The sequence below is a fragment of the Helianthus annuus genome, chromosome 4, assembly GCF_002127325.2.
Source record: "Helianthus annuus cultivar XRQ/B chromosome 4, HanXRQr2.0-SUNRISE, whole genome shotgun sequence".
NCBI lineage: Eukaryota > Viridiplantae > Streptophyta > Magnoliopsida > Asterales > Asteraceae > Helianthus > Helianthus annuus.
This window is the reverse complement of record NC_035436.2, coordinates 137,943,250-137,954,235: the sequence shown is the minus strand read 5'-3', so window position 1 is coordinate 137,954,235 and position 10,986 is coordinate 137,943,250.

The window sequence follows — 10,986 nt, the reverse complement described above, 5'->3', positions numbered from 1 at the left end:
CTAAAAACGTCGTATCTTTAAAAAAAAACTCATGTATAGTCGGGTTGAAAAATCTACCAAGTAATAAAAAAATTATATCCTTAAAAAACCTCGTGTATTACACGTATTGAATAAATCTAATTTTACATAGCAAATGATAAAAAGTTATATCTTTAAAAACTTCGTGTATTACACGGGTTATATAAATGTAACTTTGTATAGTAAATAATATAAAAAATTATATTTTTAAAAACTTTGCGTTTTACAAGAATTAAATAAATATAATTTTGTATACCAAATAACAAAAAAAAATTATGTTTTTAATAAATTAGGATAACATTTAATATTAATTTATTATTTATATATATTAATATAAGATAAGTAGGAAAGAGAGGTATCTGTTTTAAAAATATATTAAATTAACAATTTAGATTTGAGGATAATATTTTATTAAAGTATATTAAATTAACAATTAGATTTGAGGATAATATTTTATTAAAGTATGATAAAATTTAATATTAATTAATTTATTATTTATTTAGTTAATATAAGATAAATATAGATTTGATGATACCTTCAATAAATGACACGTGTCCACAACTTGGTTTCTTTTATTATAGTAGATAGATTCATTCACAAATAAAAAAACAACGAAACTGATCTTAAACTAAACTCATTAACCACTAAAACCAAATATCAAAAAATTATTTAAATAATAATCCCAAACACAATTTAGATCACAAATTTTTAATAGGTAAAAAACTAACCTAATAAAAAGATTGGGGTAAATTACAGTTTTCGTCCTTTACGTTTGTACTGGATTGCAATAGATGACCTTTACCTTCAATAATTACAGTCACAGTCCTTTTTTTTGTAAAACCTGTTACACCCTACGTCCTTTAACCCTGACTTGGTTAAAAATTCCAGTTAAGTTAACTGAGGACATGTGCACCCCATATGAGGGCAAAACGGTCATTTCAAAACTAAAAAACTTATATAAAAATCTATAAAACCCTTTCCTCTCCATTTATCTCTCTCCCTTGTACTCTCTCTACATCATCTCTTTCCCCTGTACACGCTAGTGCGCTACAAATCAGAACCCTAAACCACCACCAGCTCTTTACAAATCGGAACCCTAAACCACCACCATCAGCTCTTAACAAATCGGAATCCTGAAACCCCCACGACGGCAACACCAACTACCATCATTTATTTCTCCGTACCTGCACCTACCACCTGCAACCACCTCTAACGTCAAAAATGGGTCGCCTAAAACTAGAAGTTCAGATGTATATACTGTATAGGTTATTAATATTGATTTGTAAATGTTTTCTGCAGATCTATGCTGATTTGACTTAGAAAGAAAGCTTGTTTACAAATCTGTGAAATTGTAATGGTATTCTGAAATCAACACTGGTTTTTTGATATTTTGATTTTGAATCTTTGATGAATCAACCGAAAAAAAAAAGAGAGAATGAAAGTTCCATGAATCTTCTGAAGTCGAGAAGGTCTGCAATCTCTGCATTTACATTACTCTGTTTTTTTGTTCTTTTTGTAATGAAGATGGATCATGGATGTTTATCTTTTTTCACTAGCAGTATATGGAGAATGGATGAATAAATGAGTGAGTGTGTGATCTATGTAGAAGATTTTGTAAATAGGGAATTATAAATAGGAAGATGGATAAAGTGATGGTGTGTATGTTCATGGTCGTAAATGTCATCATCCTTGTTTTTCTTGCCTTTGAATCTGAATAATAGAGTTTTCAGTTTCTGTATCTTCTTTCTGTGTTGATGTTGCAGTTATTTTCAGGTGATGGTGGTAGTGGATTTGGCGGTGGTGGTGGTTGGATTTGTGGGATTTGGTGGCGGTGGTGGTGGATGATTTCGAGGATTTGGTGGTGGGGATTTGGTGGTGGCTGTGACTGTCATAGTGGTGGTGGAGGTGGGATTTGGCGGTGTAGGTTGTTTATTTGTTTAAGGATAAATTACACTTTTCGTCCTTTGTACTAGTAAAATTACTAACATACCCTCATGTGCAAGGCACATGCCATACTTAACTGAAATCTTTAACTTGGTTAGTGCTAAAGGACGTATAGTGCAATGAGTTTTACAAATAAAGGATTGTAACTGTAATTATTGAAGTTAAAGGCTATCCATTGCAATCTGATACAAACATAAAGGACGAAAAATGTAATTTACCCAAAAGATTGAGAGCCTATTTGAAGGGGTATGTGTCACACCCTGGCTTTTGCGGAAGCGTGGGTTTATTTGGTGTGACTTCTTAATACCATAGCAACAATCATAACAATGCTATATGAAAATAAAACACATGATGATCATCCATTCATTAAATTTAATGTTACCACAACATCATTGTTTAAAATATCGACACATAAAACAAGTTACAACCATGACCTAATTAAAACGTGTTCACATGATACAACAAAAGGCTTGAATGAAAACATGGTTTGAAGACATGTAACCCGTCCAGGTAAGGGTTACACCTCTAAACCTGGATGACATCGTTATTCGCTACGCAGCTTGACACAATTGCACACTTCACCAGATCCACTAATTTCCTGAAATACATGTAATTTGAAAAATTAATAAAAGTTGAGCGAGTTCATGTAAAAGTGAGTATGTATAAACCTTTCATGTATGAATAAAAGTCCCTGGTATGTAGCAATAAGGAAAAAGAGATCACCAATGGGTTGCAAAGCCACTAGTATGTGTGAAAAGGTGCAGCAAGACTCGAACCTAGCAAATTTGTTACCGGGCTTCGGCTGTAAGACACAGTCACCTCTATGGGCCGCCCCGGCCTCATGGGTGTGGGCTCGCTACACCCAAATAGATCTATCACTCTTGTGTCCCTCGGTCCTAACAACGAGGATTGGTAGCCTTAAGTGTTGTACCCACCCTTCACATGATCTAGTAGTAAAAACCCTCCCTACGCTAACCATACCATGTAAATAAATGTCTACACAAATCAAAATAGGATCATGGGGTTACATCACCCCCAAAAAAATACAAATCTGTCTACACAAATCATGTACAAAAGCATGGTCCTCCAAAAAGTCTTCGCAAGCTGGCCCAATCGCGACTTTCTCACCAAAATGATCTACCCGCATCAAACCAAAAATATCTATGTTGATGGCGGAGGAGGAGGAAAATGAGAGAAAAGCAACCGGCGCATGTGCACCCAATCCTCCTCTAAGGCACGAATGACGTGCAGCAAATAGGCAATCTGCTGCTCAGATGTAAGGAAACGAACATCCGAATCAGGTGGAAGCGAAAGGGGAGTGTGCGGTGCAGCAAAAGGAGTCTGACAGTGGCATGGAGGACGTGGAGCTCTCTCTAACTCCTGAATGCGACGACTCAGTGCGTCCTGCTGTAGCTGTAGAGAGATGAGTATGTCCTCTGTCGTGTACCCCCAATGATACGGGTGGTATGGATCTGATAATGGCATAACATTGGGCGAAGCCCATAGAAACGGATCGCCCGACGGTACGAAGGATGGGGCATTGTGAGGGAACTGGGACATGAACGGGACTGATGACGGTACAGGTGGAACAAAAACAGGCGGCTGCCTCGATGAACCCTCCCCAGGACGAGGTGGTGGTATATCCTGGAGGAATGTGATGGGAAGATCAGTGCGATGGACGTCAGAAGTGTGTGGGTGGAACAACGGAATCTCAGTAGGTGCTAAAACAGGTGCTACAGGAGGAGTGACGGGTAGCACAAACGGTGGGTAGTCATTATCCTCGATCCACCGGTTACGGGTGTCAGCATAACGAGGATCAATGTGAGAAGCAAACGGTGCATGGTCAGCATGCACAGGGGCTGAAACAGGTACTACCGGTGCAATAATGGGTGCATCAATAACAGGAGCATCAGGAATCGGTGGTAACTCAACGGGCGCAACAATGACAGGTGGTGCTATATCTGGTATGTCGACATGACCAGGCTCAGGTAAAGGGTCTGGTAAATGTGCATCATTTGGGGCCTCAATGGGGTCATAAGCAATGACCGGCTCCGGACCAATAGGAGCAGGCTCATCAGGCAAAAACTCGGCCTCTGGCTCTGGGTCATCGTCGAGGAAAATGAGAGGCGCAACCGACATCGCCATGTCTGAGTCGGAATCAGAGGAATAGAGCTGTACGCCCTGGGCGTGCGGTGAAGCGGACGCTACCGACTCGAAGGAGTAAGGACCAAAAAGATCAAAAGGAGCCTCCTCAATGGGAGCCTCAACTGGAATGACAGGATCAGCAATGGGCACATCAGTAGGAATCTCAGCCAAGGGAACAACAGGGTCGACAACAGGACCATCAGCAAAAGGGACATCGGCATCCATGAGGGCCGCTCCATCTTGGTCACCCTCCGGGGGACCCTCTCAGAACAGATCGATGTCATCATCAGCGAACTCATCATGAGGCAGATCCTCGAGAGGAACTGCGGCAAGCGGTAAAGGAGCAGGGACCTGAAGAAGAGGTAGGTCCCCACCGAAAGGGCCATCAGCAATAGGAATATCATCTCCAAACTCAGGAAGAGCAAACGGCTGGAAATCATCCTCATCCGTGCTAGTAGTGTCTGATGTGTAGACCTCACTCTCTGACGGGATCTCGTCGTCTGACACGATCGCTATAGGATCCAAGGTGTCCGATACTCTAGTATCTGAAGATGATGGCATGGTGTCTGTAACACAACCACACATATGCACATATATCAACATGAAATCAAATAAACATGTAAGTCACAATAATGTAAGCAAGTAATCCTCCTAGTCTCCCTAGACTACCCCTCCCAGCCTCTCAGACTGAACTCCCTAGCCTCTCAGACTAACCCCCTGGTCTCTAAGACCAACCTCCCAGTCTCTAAGACTAAACCTTCCCAATCTCTAAGATTGAACCCTTCAGTCTCTAAGACTGAACCTCCCTCAGTCTCTAAGACTGAGCCTCCCAGCCTCTAATGCTAAACTCCCTCTGTCTCTAAGACTGAACTCCCTCAGTCTCTAAAACTGAAATAGAATTTTGAAAAGTGTATTTGTGCCTTTTAGTTTGTAAAAAATGTTTTGTACCCTGGATCTGGACGTTTAGTGTATGCAATGTAAAATTTTTTTCGTGAGAGCCCTAGTTATCATAGTCTAGACTCGAGAAAGAATCCTAGTCCGCTATGATCGAGGCTCTGATACCAAGCTGTCACACCCTGGCTTTTGCGGAACCGTGGGTTTATTTGGTGTGACTTCTTAATACCATAGCAACAATCATAACAATGCTATATGAAAATAAAACACATGATGATCATCCATTCATTAAATTTAATGTTACCACAACATCATTGTTTAAAATGTCGACACATAAAACAAGTTACAACCATGACCTAATTAAAACGTGTTCACATGACACAACAAAAGGCTTGAATAAAAACATGGTTTAAAGACATGTAACCCATCCAGGTAAGGGTTACACCTCTAAACCTAGATGACATCGTTATTCGCTACGCAGCTAGACACAATTGCACACTTCGCCAGATCCATTAATTTCCTGAAATACATGTAATTTGAAAAATCAACAAAAGTTAAGCGAGTTCATGTAAAAGTGAGTATGTATAAACCTTTCATGTATGAATAAAAGTCCCTGATATGTAGCAATAAGGAAAAAGAGATCACCAATGGGTTGCAAAGCCACTGGTATGTGTGAAAAGGTGCCGGAAGACTCAAACCTAGCAAATTTGTTACCGGGTTTCGGCTGTAAGACACAGTCACCTCTATGGGCCTTCCTGGCCTCATGGGTGTGGGCTCGCTACACCCAAATAGATATATCACTCTTGTGTCCCTCGGTCCTAACAACGAAGATTGATGGCCTTAAGTGTTGTACCCACCCTTCACATGATCTACCAGTAAAAACCCTCCCTACGCTAACCATACCATGTAAATTAATGTCTGAAATAGTTATCGCATGTATTTCACCCCCGAAGTATAAAACTGAAAACAGTAAAGAGAAAAGAGGGACATGAACTCACAGAAGTGCGTCTCCTGAAATAGAATCGTCAATCCAAACTCGGTCTGCTACGCGACGACCTACACGTACTAATGCCTATTAGACGGATGGGCCGTGCCTTGGCTTAGGGTTTAGTGTTTTGAATTGCGTTACTTTGATATTATCCCAAGCTTGTGACTACTTGTTAAAATAATAATAATTATTTTAACTTAAATGTTGTTTTTAGGAAAAATTGTTAGGCAACTATTTTGTATCCACACTTCTCAAGTATTTTATATGTGTTTTTCCTTCCCAAGGATGGGGGCATTTATACATGTACATTTGTAATTCCGAAAAATATATTTTAAGTCCCACTTAAAAAATATATTTAAATTACTTGTCTTAAACATCTTAATTCAAAATCTATATATTTTTCCCAAAAATATTATATTTTACATCATAAATTTTCCAAAATAATATTTTACCAAAAATATACGTGTAAAAGTATTTTTCTGAAATATTACATAAGTTACGTTTTAGCGTTTCGTATTGCATTTATAATTGTGTAACTTGAATATTTATTTCGTGAGGGTTTTGGGTATTATTTTGGAGTCATAATTTCATGGTATACATAAGTTGTATTATTTTACCCTAACAATAATATAACTAGTTCACAAAATAAACAAATAATCACACAAGCGTTTTAGTATAAAATATATATTCTAAATATATATTTATCAAATTTTATTTACGAAAATCAACTTCCGGTACCTTGTATTTTTGTAATAAAAATCATGGCGAAGTTTATTTTGAAAACAAGGTTAAAAATATGATTGTAAACACTTGCTAGAATAATATTTTCTAAGTGTTGAAATTTTATAAAATTTCGCCAGAGTTTCCTTTGTAAATGGAGGGGTCCATGCTTACTAGCATATCATTTTCTTTTCAAAAATTCATTCAAACAATCCTCAATCATCAACATACAATCTCTATTTACCAACTTGTCAAAAACAAGCATAAACTATAAACTTATGAACTTGAAAATTTATAAAAGTATGTAGTAACTTACTAGCATACTTAGTAAGTCTTGTTACCTTTAAAAATGTGATTAGTTCCTTAAAAACTTCATTTTTAAAGAGTTTGAATATTCACAACTTCTAGTCATATTTTCTAAAAATTTTTCTTTGTGAAATTTTCTTATTACACAAGTGTTTCTACACTTGTTTATCCACCAAAAATGTGTTAAGTTTATGTAAGATCCAAGTTTTAACGAAACTCATACTTTTCACTTGGTTCTTTCGAAAAACCACTCATGGATCTTTAGATCTACAATATTATAACCTACTTTGATCTTTATTTTTCAAGAAAATATTCACTTATTCAAGTTCATAGTTTATGTGTGAATGATTCCATCATCCTACAACATTTTATCTTTCTCATCTTGCTAGATCATGTTTTTAATCATGATCTAGTAAGTCCATATGATGATCCATATCATTTCTACTAGCAAACAATAACCAACAAGCATCACAACACAAGAATATCATGATTTCTTCATCATTTTAAATTTTTAACCATACTTTATCACTAAGTTAGTTTATGTTCAAGACTTTGTTTATGTTTTCAGTGTTTCTTGAGATTTCATCATTCTTTAACTATTAACCATCAATAACATGAAGTGGATGAAGATCTAAGAGACTTACTACTAGCACAAGGCTAGGGGAGTTCAAGTGTAGAAAAGTGGTGGATAAAAGATGATAAGAGAGGTCCTTGAGCTTCCGAATACACCGAGCTTGTTTGTATGATCACTACCACCCTTGGATGCTCTTAGAATGGTTAAAATTGATCAAGTGATGGTGGTGATGGTTGTGCTTGGGGTCGGCCGAACACACAAGGAGAGGAGGAGAGAAGTGTTTGTGGTTTGATGTGTAGAGAATGAATGGTTAAGATCCCTTGTGCCATTTTATAACCCATCATCACCTTTAACCTTTGTGTAACATGTTTCTTAATTACCAACAATATCAAATAAAATATTAAACAAATCCATGGGTGGGGACACCCATGGTAACCGTCTTCAAGGGGGGGGGGGGTTATAGGTTGGGTTTTAAATGTTTAGTTAGTAATCTAGTTAGGAATCAAATGTTTAGTTAGTGGGTTTTTGTGTGTTATTAATTATATAGTGTGTTAGGGTGTTCGGGGACCCTAACTAGCTTAGAAAAATAAAAACAATGTGTTTGACAATATTTTTGTGTTCCGGGTAAAGTCCGGTTGTTCGGTTGGGTGTTGTTCCGTTAAAGTGCTTAATTAGTCCACAAGGTGTCTTTTATAATACTTTTAGTGACACTTTTAATTCCCGACACTTTGAAAAGTATACAGGACTAGTTTGTCAAGTTTTTGCACATTACTAGCATCATTAAATGCTGAATTTTTGTTATTAAGTGCAGAATTTTGAGTTAAAGTATGTTTTAGGCACTTCCCGACACTATAACTATCACCTAGTGACGCAGTTTTATGGTCCTCACTTCCCTACACTCCCTACTAGTGTAGTACCCTGTCTCTGGCTCATACTGGCCTCAAAAACATTGTCTGTCTAGGTGCTGGCATTGTCAGCATGTTTTCTGGGTTATCCGCTCAGTGTGCTAACTGTGCTTTGTGCATCAAGTTTGTCACTAAAGTTTGTGTGTAATAAATGGAGTGACAGCATGAAATGTGATGCATATGTATGTATGTAACAGAAATCAGTAAGCAGTTAAATCAACAGTTGTAATCAAGCATAGTCATTAAGCACAAATTAAGAGTTAATTAATTGTATGGATACCTGAAATTGTGAGGGTTGTCACATTCTCCCCCCGTTAAGAAAATTTCGTCCCGAAATTTTAGGCTCTGCTTCTAGTTGCAGGGGTCTTGGGAAATAAATGGGGGTATTTCTCCTTCATACGATCCTCACGTTCCCATGTGAATTCTGGCCCCTGTCTCGCATTCCATCGAACTTTGACGAGTTTGACACTACTCCGGCGTGTCTTCTTAATCTTCCAATCAGTAACCTCAACTGGCTCTTCAACAAAGTGGAGCGTGTCGTCGATATAAACTTCGTCGGCAGGAATGACAACTGTCTCTTGTGTTGGACTCTTTTTCAAATTTGATACATGGAATGTATCATGAATGCCATTTAGTTCAGCAGGTAAGTCCAATTTGTATGCTACCAGCCCAACCCTTTGCAGGATTCTGAATGGGCCAATGTAACGTGGATTCAACTTTCCACGCTTTCCAAAGCGTGCCACACCCTTCCAGGGTGAAACCTTCAATAAAACCATATCTCCCACCTCAAATTCCAGAGGTTTCCTTCTTCGGTCCGCATAACACTTTTGTCGATCACGAGCCGCCTTGATGCGCTCTCGGATCTGAGCAATCTTGTCTGTCGTTTCCTGGACCAATTCCGGACCAACCAGTTGTCTATCACCCGCGTCGGCCCAGCAAATCGGTGATCGACATTTGCGTCCATAAAGCGCTTCGAATGGTGCGGCTTGAATACTTGCATGATAACTGTTATTGTATGAAAATTCAACCAATGGTAGGTGAATGTCCCAACTTCCACCTAAATCCATTACGCAAGCTCGCAGCATGTCTTCTAATGTCTGAATTGTTCGTTCACTCTGTCCATCAGTTTACGGGTGAAATGCTGTACTTAGATTCAGCTGAGAACCAAATGCTTCTTGAAAGGACTGCCAAATCCTTGACATGAATCTTCCGTCTCTATCTGAGATGATTGAGAGAGGCACTCCATGTCGTGCAACGATCTCTCTCATGTATATCTCAGCTAGTTTACTCGTGTTGTCTTTTTCCCTGATTGCCAAGAAGTGCGCAGATTTTGTTAAACGGTCTACTATTACCCAAATTGTATCGTGACCTTTGGGCGTCCTTGGCAATTTCGTTATGAAATCCATTGAAATCTGTTCCCATTTCCATTTGGGTATTTCAGGTTGCTGTAGAAGACCTGAAGGCTTTTGGTATTCGACCTTTACCTTGGTGCACGTTAAACATTTGCTAACATATATTGCAACATCGCCTTTCATCCTTGGCCACCAATAGAAATCCTTAAGATCTTGGTACATCTTATCTACTCCTGGATGAATCGAATATCGTGACTTGTGAGCCTCATCGAAAATAACCTTTCTCAATCCACCAAACTGAGGAACCCAAATTCGTTTCATGAAGCATAAAGTTCCTTCCTCGTTTGGAACCAACTGCTTCTCCATCCCACAGAGATACTCGGCCTCAATATTCCCTTCTTTGAGAGCTTCTCTCTGCGCGGCACGAATGCGCAATGAGAGGTCTGTCTGGATAATCATTTCCAAAGCCTTAACCCGTATGGGCTTGATCCTTTCTTTCCGACTTAGGGCATCGGCGACCACGTTCGCCTTCCCTGGATGATACTTGATTTCACAATCGTAGTCGTTCAACAGTTCTACCCAGCATCTTTGCCTCATGTTAAGCTCCTTTGGATTGAAAATGTGCTGTAGGCTCTTGTGATCCGTGAAGATTGTACATCGTGTACCATATAAGTAATGTCTCCAGATTTTCAACGCAAATACCACCGCGCCTAACTCCAAGTTGTGCGTGGTATAATTTTTCTCATGAACCTTCAATTGGCGAGAAGCATATGCTATAACTTTCTGCCGCTGCCTCAACACGCAACCCAAACCTTGACACCGCATCACAATATACCACGAAATCGTCCGTTCCTTCGGGTAGTGATAAGATCGGCGCATCACAAAGTTTGTTCTTCAAAAACTGAAACGCTTCTTCTTGTTTGTCTCCCCCATCAAACTTCTTGTCTTTCTGGGTAAGGGAAGTCAAAGGTTGAGCGATTTTTGAGAAATCCTCAATGAACCTTCGATAATAACCAGCCAAACCTAGAAACTGTCGAATCTCGGTCGGCGTCTTTGGAGTCTCCCAATTCTTTATCGCTTCGATCTTTGTGGGATCCACATGGATTCCATTTCCATTAACCACATGTCTGAGAAATTGGA